Source organism: Octodon degus, unplaced genomic scaffold (genome assembly GCF_000260255.1).
Source record: "Octodon degus isolate 3935 unplaced genomic scaffold, OctDeg1.0 scaffold00103, whole genome shotgun sequence".
NCBI lineage: Eukaryota > Metazoa > Chordata > Mammalia > Rodentia > Octodontidae > Octodon > Octodon degus.
The window spans coordinates 458,914-473,846 of record NW_004524679.1 but is presented as its reverse complement, the minus strand read 5'-3'; the positions used below and the strand labels follow the sequence as shown (position 1 = coordinate 473,846).

Sequence of the window (14,933 nt, the reverse complement as noted above, 5' to 3'; positions counted from 1 at the left end):
AACTTTTTTTTTTTTTTGCGGAACTGGAAATTGAACTCAGGCCCTTGCGCTTGCCAAGGAAGTGCTTATTCTACTGAGCCATCTCCCCAGCCCCGATTTATTTGTATTTTAGAGACAGGATCAAACTATACAGCTCAGGCTGGCCTTGAACTCATTTTGTAGCCCAAGCTGGTCTCACACTTGCGAGGATTCTCCTGCCTCAGCCTCCTGAGTTCTCGGATCACAGGTGTGTGCCTCCACACCTAATGAAACTGTTGTTCTAGTGATTGCTTCTGTGCCAATCTGAGTGCTATGAAGGGAGAAAAAGCACACAATAACTTGAACAAAGGGCCAGCGAAATAGCTTAGCGGATTAAAGCGCCTGTTTAGGCAGATGCAGTGGCTGGGGTTCGGCTGTGCTGGCCCCGCCCGGGGCGATTGAGACTGGGCGTAGTGGTGCACATCTCCGATCCTAGCAGTTGGGAGGCTAAGGGAGGAGAATCTGTGCAAGAGCAAGACCAGCCTAAACTAAGACAGTGAATTTGAGGCCAGCATAAAGTTCAGCTCAATAAATAAATAGAAATAAAGTCAAGAACTATTATTAATCTTGGGCTGAGAATATAGTTCAGTAGTATACCAACTGCCTGGCAAGTGCAAGGTCCCGAGTTTGATTCCTAGTACAAAAAAAAAAAAAAAAACAATTACTAATCTCGCACCAGAAAGAATGGCTAACATCAAGAAATAAATGCTGGGGGCCAGGGAGATAGCTCAGTGGAATAAGCGCTTCCCTGGCAAGCACAAGGGCCTGAGTTCAATCCCCGGTTTCAAAAAAAAAAAAAAAAAGAAAGAAAGAAAGAAAGAAAAAAAAAAGAAAGAAAGAAAGAAAGAAAGAAAGAAAGAAAGAAAGAAAGAAAGAAAGAAAGAAAGAAAGGCTGGAGGGACTGTGGGGGAAAAACAAATCTTTTTTCACTGATAGTGGGAGTGTAGACTAGTGCAACCATTATGAAAATAGTGTAGAGAGGCCTCAAAAACCTATGATTGGAGGTCCCATTTTACCCAGCTACTCCCCTTCTGGATATCTTCTTTGAAGAATTAAAAATATCATACAACAAGAATATATGTGCACCCATGTTTACAGCTGCATAATTTGTAGTAGCTAGATCTTAGAAACAACCGAGGTGTCCATCAACCGCGGAATGGGTAAAAAAGATTTGGGCATTTTCTACAGTGGAGTAGTACTCAACCATAAAGAAGGAAGTTGAGATCACATGCAACTTGAGAATATAATCATAACTGAAATAAATCAGATGCACGTGTAAACATCATATTGTCTGCCTAGTATGAGAAGCTTAAAGTGTGAATAATATCCATAATGTACTATAAATACTGTAAGATGTGGATAAACTTTAAAAGGAAGAGAAACTGGTACAGGGAAATGGAGAAAAGAAGGAAGAAAAAAATTATATAATAGTGAAGACAGGGGAGTAGCTGACAGGCGACTTACTAAGGGAGTGACAGACTGGTGGAAAAGGCCTGCGGCCAAATCAGAGTAAGGATGGAAAGAACCAGTCAGCAACAACATCAGCAGAAGTAGAGACTTCTGAAGGGGTAGATGGGTCTGAGAGAAAGAGCCCTGTGGCCCTAGAAAGGGAAAATCATTGCAGAACGTCTGCCCTCTGTGAGCTCCTGAAGGAATGGACCAAGGAAGCACAGGATGGGGCATGAAACACCCATTTGGCCAAGGACTTCTTGAAAGGCAGTGTTAAGAGGGAACTACTTCAGCTGGCCACACTGCACTTCACTTCACATACTCAGTCCTTGAGGAGGAAGTGGTTTGCAAAAAGACCCACCCGGCTTTTACTCTCTTTAAGTTCTCCAAGGATCTGCACCGGAAGGAGGCACTGACAGGGTCATGGGGTATTTCTTTGGTGAAAACTGGGAGCCGCGGGTGATGTGCTCTGAGGTTCCCCAGAAGTATGCGGAGCAGATCCACTATGTGGGACGAAATGAGTCAGAGTTGCTTATGGCGCATGCATATACCTGTTGTATCAGGACCTTTCAAGGAGACAGGTGCTGAAGAAAGTGGCCCAATGGGCCCTGAAGCTCCCCAGCACAGGGGGAGGGACCCAGTTCTACCAGTTTGAGAGGGTGGACAAGGCCCAGAAGTCCAAACAGTCCTACCAGGCCAGCATGAATGCCCTGGATCTGAGCCTAAAAACCAAAGCCAGAATCATGTAGGAAGCTAACGATGCCTTTGAGTACAACATGCAGATATTCAATGAACTGGAACAGGCTGGTTCCACGCTGGCCAGGCACATCCTGGAAGATGGGTTCCCTGTGCATGATGGCAAGGGAGACATTCGTAAATTCCCCTTCTATACGGCTCAACAGGACAAAGGTATCCTGGAAGGCAACAGCTACCCTTCCCAGACATCTAGGAGTGTGCTGAGGAAGCCCAGCCTCCGTTAATTCTGGTTGCCAGTGTGGCCCTGGCTACTGGACTCTGGCCTGGTACTACATATGAAGGACTGATCATTGCCATACTGTCACCCTCCTCCCAAGTGATCACTGCCCATCCCTAAACCTACTTCTTGACAACCACCTCAGGTGACTTTTTTATGTATTTGGCACAGGGTCTAAAGGGTCTATGGGGTCTCACTGCTTAGATCCCGACTCGCAGTGATTCTCCTGTTTTCAGCCTCCCAAGCACTGGAATTACAGGCATGCACCACCATACCATCTCAATCATCGACTCAGCACACCCCAGGGGTGGGGCCAGCACAGCATACCAGGGATAGAACCCGGAATGGTGCGCTCTGCCTAAGCAGGCACTTTAGTCCGCTGAGCTCTCTGGCTGGCCCTTTCAGGTGACTTTAAAATGCTGGGTTTGTTTTAATAGTGTTTGTAAACAGGATATCATGTCTGCATCTTGTACAGCAATTGACCACTAGGAAGAATGTATGCAATGTGTTAATTATTGAAACTGTCCTACCAATTTGGTTTGAAACTGTCTCATTGCTATTTGTTTCTCAATAAAATTATGGAAAAATTAAACAAAGAAAAGAAAAATAAAATAAAATGCTGGGTTTGAGAAAATAAAAAAGCAAGCAACCAATAAAAAAAGCCAGATGCTAGAGCCTCTGCCTGGTGGCATCCTCTCTGCAGGCCCAGTACACAGCACAGCAGGGCGCGTCTGGCCCAGGCCTTTGAAGCAACTTTGCACCAAAGCTCTCGAATCTCTTGGGTCCCAGACACATTCTCTTCATTCTTGTCTTCCCAGTATGTGGGGCGGTATCGATATCCTGCTGGGAGTGAGCAGCCAGCATACCAAGGCTTGGGGCTAGAGTATCTTGCCAAATGATGCTGCTCAATTTCTGGGCCTTTCAGCAGCTTGGGGAGGGCAGAAGCTAGGCTTCTTTGCTTCTGCAGCCCTAGAAACTCATCCCTTTTAGCTAGGATGCTTGTGGACTCTATTAACCTGGGCTGTCCTCTAACTGGTATAAAGGTTATCATACTCAATAAAATGTACTCTGCATAAAAACAAAAAAGATAATTAAGATAGTTATACTACTAATTTCCCAGTTCATTGAAAATATAGGTTTGTGCTAATATTGTTTGGAGAATTAAATACTGATATCTTGTAAAAAAAAAAAAAAAGAACTGGGCTGGGGAGATGGTTCAGTAGAATAAGCACTTTCCTGGCAAGGGCAAGGTCCTGAGTTCAATCCCCAGTTCTGAAAAAAAAAAAAAAGAAAGAAAATAACAACAACAACAAGCCCCAAAAAACAAAAGAACTATTCTTAGTCACAGGAGGTTGGCGTGGTAAGGATTAGCTAGTAAAGAGGAAAGAGAATTAAAGAATGTAGAGGGCTGGGAATATAGCTCAGAGGCTTAAGAGCTTGCCTAGCAAGCACAAGGTCCTGAGTTTGATTCTTGGTACCAAAAAAGAATGTAGAATGGCAGATATAATAAATAGTAGCTATGTCAGGATACACAGGAGATATAATAGCCAGTACTTCATAGCACTGAAATAGAACACCCTCTACCCACACTCCCTTCCTAGAGCTAAGATTCAGATCTTGTTGGAAAAGACACAGCAATCAGCTCATTTAATGGCAAGAAAGGGGCTGTGGTGCCTTGCAAACAAAACTTCACTGAAACTCCAACCTCCACAAATTCTGCCCTAGAACTTGCTACAAACCCTGCTCCAGGATGGACTCTTCTGGCACCTGACAAAGATTTACAGGCAAGTCTCATTAAAGGCACTTTTTTTTGTTTCATTCATATATATGGTCTTACTTTATTAAAAAGAAAATTTGTGGGATGATCTGTTTCTTTTTTGGCATTTTTTCATAATTTTATTGATAAACAGATAGCAATGAGATAATTTCAAATCAAATCACCAGGACAGTTTCAATAACTAACACACTGCATACATTCTTCTTAGTGGTTAATTGCTGTACAAGATGCGGACTTGAGATCCTATTTACAACACCACTAGAACAAATCATTCTATTTTTACTCCAACAGTATGAAAAGGAGGATACCAGAAGAAATTGCCTAGTATTACTGAAACTGTACCACAGAAGACAGGCCCTGAAAAGCACTATATCAGATTCAGAAGCAATCTATACTGAGCACTTTAGAAGCAGAAAACAAAATTTGTTGCACTGTCTTTCCATGCCTTTACTGATGAAGTTTTGGTGCAATTTAACAAAAGCAAAAGTATTGAAATGGCCCAGAGCCATTTTCAAAAGGCAATCAGTAAGGGTGAATTTGGAGATGATAAGCAATAAATTAATGAACCAGAGCAGAATCTTTGTTGTTTTTATTTCTTTATTTATTTATATATATTTTTTGAGGCAGGTGCTATGTAGTTCAGGTCAGCCTAGAATTCACTATGTAACCCAGACTGTCCTCCAACTCACAGCAATCCTGCTTCAGCATGCTGAGTACTGGGATTACCTGTGTGTGGCACCACACCCAGCTTTGCTATTTTGAACATAACGACAAAGTAGATAAGAAGGAAGTTAGCAGAATGTGTATGTAAATGTTTATTTGCTCTTCAGAATTAATAGTAATTAATGAGAACTAGTGTTTTTAAATGACTTTGCAACTCAGAATCACTTGTCAAGCCTATGGCCAAAGTTTTAATTGGGAACAAAGGAAAAATATTTAAAACAATGTCAAAAGAGGATTTACCTAGGGGAAAAACGTCTGGAATATTTAAATGGTATTAGTTTCCCCGGGCTACCTTAGAAATTAGCAAAAATGGATCACTTAAAACAACAGAATTTTTTTCTCCTACTATTGTGGAGGCTAGAAATCCATAAACAGGGTAGGCCAGGACAGTGTTCCTTCTGAAAGCTCTAGAAAAAAATCCTTCTTTGCCTCTTCCAACTTCTAGTATCTCCTGACATTCTCTGGTTTGTGTCAGGATAAATCTAGCCTCTTCTATATTCATACGCAGTGGCATGAGGAATTGAACCCAGAGCATAATGTAAATGAGGCAAGCACCGTACCTATGAGGTGCACTCCTAATTCTTCTTGCAAGGATATCAGTCATTAAATTTCAGGTCCACCCTAAGTTCTGCATGATCTCATCTCCAGAATCTTAATTACGTCTGCAAAGGTCCTACTTTCAAGTAAGATTACATTCACAGGTACTGAGCTTGGGACATAGTCATATACTACGAGGCAACACAACTCAATTCACTAGATTATCTTTTTTTGTGTGTGTGTGGTACTGGAGATCGAACTTGGGACCTTGCATTTGCAGGCAGGTGCTTATGCTGCTGGGCTATATCCCCAGCCCTTATTATCCTTTATTTTATTCTGTGCTTCAAAAATCATATTTATAGGGCTGGGCTGATAGCTCAGTGGACTAAAGCGCCTGATCCCCAGTGTGCTGTGCCTGCCCCCGCCCCCCAGGGCACGCTGAGAAGTCAATTGAGACCTGGCAGTTGTGGCACACATGCCTGTAATCCCAGCTCTTGAGAGGCTCAACACATGTGGATCACTATGAGTCCCATCTACCTAGTGAGACCCTGTAGACCTGGTACTAAATTTAAAAAAAAGAAAGAAAGAAAAGAAAAATCACAATTCAATGGAATATTAATGTTGAACATTTTGTTTTCTATAGAGCATAAAAGAAAAAAGAGGGAGCCTGCCCTGTAGCTCCCTTCTTTAAGTGGCTACTTCAACAAAGCAGTCAGGCTCAGGTTGCTGTGGTTCAATCCCCACAACTCAAGCCAGCCAAATCTGCCCTGAAGGCATTCGGAGCAAAAAAAAAAAATCCATGGGGCCGGGGAGATGGCTCAGTGGAATAAGTGCTTCCCTGGCAAGCACAAAGGCCTGAGTTCAATCCCCGGTTCCGCCAAAAAAAAAAAAAAAAAAAAAAAAAGAGTGGGATGTCTTGAGATGAAAAAAGAGAAAGGCTAAACAGGACTGCTTAACAGTTTGTGAATAGTTGCTCACTTTTCTTAACTTTTAAAAAATTTATTGTATGTTAAGTTTCTTTGAGGTACTGGGAATTAAATCCAGGCCCTTTGCACAGACCTATATACCTCTTGGTCCTTTTTAATTTTTTATATTGAGGTATGGTCTTTCTTTATTCTTTTTTTTGTCTTTTTGAGACATAGTCTCCCCATGCAGTTCCAGCTGATCTTGAGTTCACTTTGTAGCCCGGGCTTGTCTTGGACTTGCAAAGATCTGCCTACCTCAGCCTCCTGAGTGCTGGGATTAAAGTGTGCGTCACCATGCCCAGCTGAGATAAGGTCTTTCTAAATCACTAAATTGCCCAAGCTTTGCTTGAACTTGAGATACTCCTGTGTTAGCCTCCCAGAGTACTGGGATTACCAGTCTGCACCATCATGCCTGGCTTTCTGTTAACTTCTTTAAGGAAGCAATATTATATAGTATACAATATACTATGGTAACCTTTCTTAGCTTCTTACAGATAATAATAGGATAAAGAGGGAAGAGGATGGGAAACTCTGTAAGAGGAGCATGTGGGTAATTCAACAGGACTAATATAAAAATTGAGCTGGGCGTGATGGTGCTATAATCAGAGCACTTGGGAGGCTGAGGCAGGAGATGCCCATGAGTTGATGAGCAGCCTGGGCTACAAAGTGAGCTCAAGGCCAGTGTGAATATATTGTGAGACTCTGTTTCAAAAAGACCAGAAATGGGCTGGGGAGATAGCTCAGTAGAATAAGCACTTGCCTGGCAAATGCAAGGTCCTGAATTCAATCCCCAGTGCCACACACGAAAAAAAGACCAGAAAAACAAAATAAAATATTTACTTAAACCCAGGTGCAGCAGGCTAAAGCAGGAGGGTCACAAGTTTGAGGCCAATAAAATTAGTAAAAATGAAAACATAAATGACCATGTATATTCTCTGGAAATTGTCCTACTGACATGAATAAAAAAAAAGATTATTCAACAAAATAAAAAAAATTTCAAGAATAGAGCGTTTATGGAATTTGAACCAAAACCCACTCATCCTTCAACATCCTGAGTCCAGTGGAGAGGGCTGTTCCACTTCAAAATAAGCCAGCTGGGTGTCTGCTGTCTGCCTCAGCATGCTTGGGCTGTATAGTGAGTTCAAGCCTAGTTTGAAATACAGAGACCCTGACAGATTCTGTCTCAAAAGGCAAAAGAAAATAAAAGCAAGTTAAAACAGTCAAGGAGGCCAGGCTAGTGGCACACACCTGTAATCCCAGCACTTGGGAGGCTGAGGCAGGAGGATCATTGTAAGTTCGAGACCAGCCTGGGTTACAAAGTGACCTCAAGGCCAGTATGAACTGCATAGTGAGACCCTGTCTCAAAAAGATGAAATAAACAAATAAACAAAAATCACAATAGCCAAAGAGGTAAGACTTCCTCGTCCCCTAGTTCCAAGTTGGAAGGCTACTTGCCTGGAAGGTGCAAGACAGAAGCATTATCTAATGGTTCCCCAGTTACCTGTTGCTAAGCCAAAGTTCTGGTCCAGGGAGGCCAAAGGGTTGTTGCTCCCATCGTTTACTGTCTCCAGTCACAGGACTAAACCAGTTCTTGGACATGGTGCCACTGAGTACATGGGAACCTTGATGGTCCTTGCTTTGGTTTGAAGAGCAGTAGATCCATGCCAAGCGAGCCACAATAGAGAGACCTAGGGCTACTTACCCCATCCTCTATCAAGTACTCAGCTCTTAGAGCATAAATATGCCAGGAATATGCAGCAGTAGGGCACTGTCCTTGGTCCCAGTACCACAGTTGGGGTTGGGGCTCAAGATTTTGTCCCATGGGAAAAGATGGCTTTAAAAGAGATATCTCTGAATCACTCCCAAAAGAACTAACTTTGTTTGAAACAGAGGATGGAGAAATTCAAGGCTAATAAAGGTCTCAAAATAATACATGCCTGTAATCCTGTAGTCTATGAGGCTGAGGCAGGAGTATCACAAGTTTCAGCCACCTATAAGGCCTGAGCATTTGCTCAGTTCAAAGGCTCTGTGTTTCATCTCAAGGAGAGCTAGATAGATGATAGATAGATAATAAGTAGGCAGATAAGTTTGTTTTTTTTAATTCTTAAATAATACAAATAATTTTAAAGGTCTGGAGGGGTGCTAAAGCCCTGGGCCCAACCCCAGAATCACAATAATAATTGAATGTTGTGGTAGAAGACAATTGGGAGGAAATCGGTTGAATCATTTTATTTATGAATTGTGGGCTAGCTCATTGCTATAGAGAAGCAGAGGAAAGTGACGATGAGAAAGACATGTTAGGTCCAGCCAAATAGCTCAGCAGTTTAAAGCACCTGCAAGCAGGGGCAGGAGCCGGGGGTTGGATTCCTGGGCCTGCCATGCTGGCCCTTCCCCTGGTGCATGCTGAGATGGCAATTGAGACTGGAAATGGTGGTGCATCTGTAATCCCAGCTCTTGGGAGGCTGAACACAGGTGGATCACTAGTCCGGTCCAGTAGTGAGACCCTGAACACCCTGTAGACCCCTCTGTAAAATACAAAAAAAAAATAAAACTTAAAAAAAAGACAAATGTTAGACTGAATCTCACATATTAACCTAGGAAAATAACTCTTCAAAAAAGTTCAGATATGACAGGAAATTTGCTGAAGTGATTTATGCTTCAGGGTATAGTACTGTTGAAAACAACAGTACAGTAATCAATCAGAAGACTTAATGAGGTTTATGAGCTGGGTGTGGTCTAAGAGACAGACAGAGCTCCACCACAGTCAGTATCACATCAGGATGACTGTGTGCATACTCAAGACTGCATTCCCTTAAGAACAATATTAGAGGCTTCACATAATAAAGTAAGCAATCACAATCTCATTGTGTGTGTGTGGGGGGATATACTCACATTTTCTTTTTGAGACAGGGTTTTGCTGTGTAGTTCAGGACAGTCTTGATCTCACTACATAGTCCAAGCTGGCCACAAACTCATGGTGATCCTTCTGCTTCAGTCTCTCATGTTCTGGGCCAAGTTTTCTACAGTATCTAAAATATTGAGTGAGGCAGGATGGCACATGCCTGTAATCCTAGCACTCTGGAGTCTGAGGCAGGAGGACCACTGTGAGTGTGAGGCCAAACTAGGCTGCATAGTGAGCTCAAGACTAGTCTGAACTGCAAAGTAAGACTCTGTTTCAAAGATACATACACACAAACAAACAAAAAGCACCCACCAGTTGGAGAAAGACGGTGGTGGATGAAGCCACAGGTACACAAGGAGAACCAGTGGTGTGAAGAGAAGTGAAATGTTGTGCCTGACACTGTAACATTATAAGGATTGTTCCAAATACTAGTTGTACTGCTCTGTTTATAATTGTTAATATTAGACAAACAATAGACAAATGCAGCAGTAAAACAATTGTATTAGCATAATATTGTCCTCACTGCATGTGTAGTGTAAGTTATAGATTCCAAATGAATGGCTGAATTTCTTCTAGTCTGAGCAAAAGTTGGTGGCTTTCTTTACTCTGAATAAAACTGAACTGTGGGTTCTCTGTAGAAAGTTGACATTTTAGGCTTTCCCTCTTTTTAAAAGTGATTTCTGCATAGGCTATTGTCCAGTTAACTTTAGTGAGCCTTTCAAAGTTGGCATTGTAAATAAAATAACTTACAAAAGTTTTCTGCAAAAGCAAGCAAACAAACAAAAAGTAACAATACAAAGTAAAATAAATAAATAAAAGCGAAGCCAGGTATGGTGGCAAATGCCTATAACCACAGTACTGAGAAATCTGAGACAGGAGGATTGTTACCAGTTTGGGGCCATCCTGGGGCAGATAGTGATATAGTGAATTCAAGGCCAGCCAAAAGTAGTAGAGAGGGAGACTCTGTCTTAGAAATAAAAAGCATATAAAACAAAGCACAGTGCAGTCTGAAGAAAGAACACTAATCTTGCTTGAAGTGACTTCTGGCATGCAGGACAAGAAGGTGGGTGGGAAGGAGGCCACTGTTTGGAGGGAGAGTCCTCCTCCAGAAGGACAGCAGGGAAATCTCCTTCAGGGGTTTTTGCTCTTCTTTGTCTCTTAGCTATAGTATCAATTTTGATGAAAAATCTAATACCATTTGCTTTTCCTGCATGGCATAACCCTCCAGAAATGGGAGATCACATTATTGCTCATTAGATTTAACACTTTGTTCATTACAGTTATGTTGGTGTGGTGCTTGTCAAAGGAATGCTAGCACTCATTCTATTTTTCCATAATTGATTTCACAAATTACTGCTAACCTCCTCCCTGTCTTCCTTTGCCTCAGTGGAATACTCCTCAACAAGTGCCTTTCACTGCTCACTCTGGAGTTCAAGTTTTTCTTTTATCCGTTCCTTCTTATGATCCTCAACAAGCTTCTCAGTGTCTGTACCAATAATGTCCAGACCCATGCTCTTAAGCCTGTACATAATCTGCTCCATCAGACCCTCCAAAGTCACATTTAGTAACACATTCTGGCCACACTTTTCTCAGGCTGAGTTTAAGATTCTGTATGTTACATCTTCTCAGACTTTCTCAGTGTGGTTGATGCACTGAAGGACACTGAAATGTTTCTTCCAGAACTCTTCCAGTGTTAAGGTTATCTCTTCAGGGATGGCCAAATAGCTCAGCGGATTAAAACACCTGCAAGCAGGCACAGGGTCCAGTGGTTTGATCCCCAGGCCTGCCCCCAGGGCACGCTGAGACAGCAATCGAGACTGGGCATGTGGCGCGCTGCCTGTAATCCCAGCTCTTGGGAGGTTGTAAATAGGCAGATCACTATGAGTCCGATCTAGTAGTGAGACCCTGAACACCCTGTAGACCCTTCCCTAAAATACAAAAAAAAGGTATCTCTTCAATAACATTAAAATACCTGGTAAAGAGCCTTTGTGTACAGCTTTTTTGGGTGTGTGGTACTGGGGATTGAACCCAGGACCCTGAGTTTGCCAGGCAAGCGCTTATTCTAGTGAGCTATCTCCCTGGCTGTGTACAGCTTCTGAAGTTGCAATCACTTGCTGGTCTATGAGCTGCAGAAGAGGTGTCATGATGGGGTAGGGGGATTTGGCTTTTAGGACATCATACTCAGCCATATCATCCACTAAGGGTGGGGGGGCAGTGCATTGTCTATTAGAAGAAGGCACCTTTAAGATGGCCGGATGTCAGAAAGATACATCCCTAATGGTGAGCATGAACACCTTATGCAGCTATTCCATGAACATTGCCTTGTGACCCAGGTTTTCTCATTGGCACTCCTCAGGAGAGGCAGTCTGATACTGTTTGTATTCTGCTCCTTGAATGTATAAGGGATTTGGAAATGGTACACCAGTACTGGCTTAATCTTAAGCTTGGTGCTTGTGTTCACACACAACAAAAGTGTTGATCTGTTCTTCATAGGCTGCGACCCAGCACTGCCTTTTCCTCCTATGTGATATAGGTCTGGTTAGCATCTTCTTCTAGAAGAGCCCTGTTTCATTGGAGATGAATGTTTGTTGAGTGACATATCCTTCTACTTTCATGAATTCCATGAATTTTTCCTTGTAGGCTTTTGCAACAGTCTTGTCTGAACTAGAAGCCTCATTTTGTCTTCTCACACTGTGGAGGCAACTTCTCTGGTGGAATTTCTCAAACTACCCTCTACTGGCTTTAAATTCAGCACTTGTTGCACTTGTAGAGGAGTTTTCGTGCAGTAAATCACCACGCAATTTCTTGGCATTTTCACAAATTACAGCTTCACTAATGCTATCACAGTATCACCTGCCAGCTGTTTCTCTTTCACCTACACTACCAGAAGTTTTTCCATCTCTTCTAGCATTGTGCCCTTTGCTTGTTTAACATCTTGACTCCTTTGATATAATCTTTGTTATTCAAAAGAGTTGAGATTGTCAACTTTATCATCCTGTATGCTGAGGTCATATCAGTCATGCGAATACCACCCACATTCATGATTTTTTACAATTTTTTTCTTCAATTCAATGGTTATTTTCTTCAAAACCTTCTTACCAGTTTTGCTGTGTACTTTCTTGTTACCTTCATTATTGCTTTATGCACTCTTTTATTCCACGATTCTTTTTTTAATGGCATTTTTTATTTTATATTTTCCATAATTTTATTGAGAAACAAATAGCAACGAGACAGTTTCAAATCAAATTAGTGGGACAGTTTCAATAATTAATACATTGCATATTGTTTTTATACTACGATTCTTACTCTGTGCTTTCTTTGGATCTGTGCTGGATTGAATAATACTGTGTATAACGCTGTTGCTACAAAGCACACAAAAAACTTCACAGCAAGTGTACACAGGTCTGCCTGTGATTGCAATCTCAGTGAGAGGAAGTCATCACATGTCGGAAGCACAGTAAAGAAGGACAATTCATGTCCATGTGGAGAAGATGGCCAATGTTGAGTTTGTCACATGAATGAAATCAAAACTCTGCTAAATGCTTCTGTTTATCTACCAAATTGTTCCTGAACAGAAGCACTCATGAACTGAGGTATTACTGTACGATGTCAATGTCAAATAGTGAAGATGAGTAAAGATAAATTCTGAAGTTCAAAAGAAATACAATTGGAAAAAAAAAGAAATACAATTGGAATGAAACATTCATTAAAAGCTGACATGATAGTATGTCCCCATAATTCCAGTAATCTGGGAGACTGAGGCACAGGGATTGCACATGGAGCCCAACTGAGTCCCTGCCTCAAAATATAAATTAAAGGACCAGCCAAATAGCTCAGCAGATTAAAGCACCTGCAAGCAGGCAGGGGCCAGAGGTTCTTATTCCCAGGCCTGCTGTGCCAGCCCCGCCTCTGGGGCGTGCTGAGATGGCAATTGAGACTGGGAGTGGTGATGTGCACCTGTAATCCCAGCTCTTGGGAGGCTATACAAAGGTGGATCACTATGAGTCTGATCTAGTAGTGAGACCCTGAACACCCTGTAGACCCTTTGCTATATATATATATATATATATATATATATATATATATATATAGAGAGAGAGAGAGAGAGAGAGAGAGAGTGCAGTGGCAGAGTGCTCCTGGTTTCAATCCACTGTGCCTTAAAAGAAAAGAGAAACTCACTAGAATTAACAAGAGTAGATGTCAAGTGGGACAATAAAAAGTTAACTTGTTAATAGATTGATAAAAGTTATGAACTCTAAAATGCGTAAGAAAAAAGAATAATAAAAAATGAAGGACAAATGAACAGGAGATGGTTCCAGTGGTACACACTTGTAGTCCTGGCACCAGGAGGTTGAGGCAGAAAAATCTGCACTTTAAGTGCAGACTGAGGTACATAAAAGGACCTTGCTCCAAAAGAAAATGAAAGGGTGAGGTAGGAGGATCACTCACTGATTCAAGTCCGGCCCAGGCAATTTAGCAAGACCCTGTCTCAAAACAAACATACCAAAAAATGCAAATATTAAAAAGACTGGGGATGTAGCTCATTGCAAAGGCCTTGGGTTCAATTCTCAGTGCTGAAAAGATAAATGAAATATAGTCTTCAATAAATAAATGAAGGAGGGGCCAGGGAGATAGCTCAGTAGAATAAGCACTTGCCTGGCAAAAGTTCAATCACCTTTTCTACCCATAAAAAAAAAGGAATGTGTTGCTAGCAGATCCACATTACAAGATTTTTTTTGTATTTAGTACTGGGTCTACAGGGTCTCACTATATAGATCAGACTCATAATGATCTGCCTGTGTTCAGCCTCCCAAAAGCTGGGATTACAGGTGTGTGCCTCCATGCCCAGTATCAATCGCCTTCTCAGCATGCCTTAGAGGCAGGGCCAGCACAGCAGGCTGGGGATCGAACCCTGGCCCCTGCATCTGCCTAAGCAGGCACTTTAGTCTGCTGAACTAGCTGGCTGGTTCCAAGAAATATTAAAGTAATTTATTCTTCAATCTGAAGGCAGTCAAATCTATTGTGTTTCTTCAATATCCATGTGACATACATTCCAAAACTTTCTTGGGTCATCCAAATAGCTCAGCAGATTAAAACACCTGCTTAGGCAGACACAGGGGCCAGGGCTTCCATCCCCAGCCTGCCATGTTGGCCCCGCCACTGGGGAACAGTGAGGTGGTGACTGAGACTGGGTGTGGTGGCACAAGCCTGTAATCCCAGTGATTGGGAGGCTGCAAAGCAAGAAGGATCACTACAAATTCGATCTGTATAGTGAGACCCTGTAGAATCTGTACTAAGTACATAAAAAAAATAATAAAATAAAAAATAAACTGTCTTGCCTGAAATGAAAGATACTACCAATCCCAAATAGCATATGCTATTTTTTATGAGCAGAATATATTTATTTATTCTTCCATAATTTTGAGAGACAAATAGCAATGAGACAGTTTCAAATCAAATTGGTAGGACAGTTTCAATAATTAACACATCGCATACTCTCTTCCTAGTGGTTATTTGCTGTACAAGATGCAGACATGATATCCTATTCACAAACACTATTAGAACAAATCCCTCTATTCATTAAGAGAT

General features: G+C 41.8%; 1 pseudogene; it reads left to right on the top strand.

Annotated features, from left to right (window-relative positions):
* Positions 1 to 1,174: 1,174 nt before the first annotated feature.
* LOC101570453 lies at positions 1,175 to 2,502 on the top strand (annotated as a pseudogene).
* The last annotated feature ends 12,431 nt before the right edge of the window (positions 2,503 to 14,933 follow it).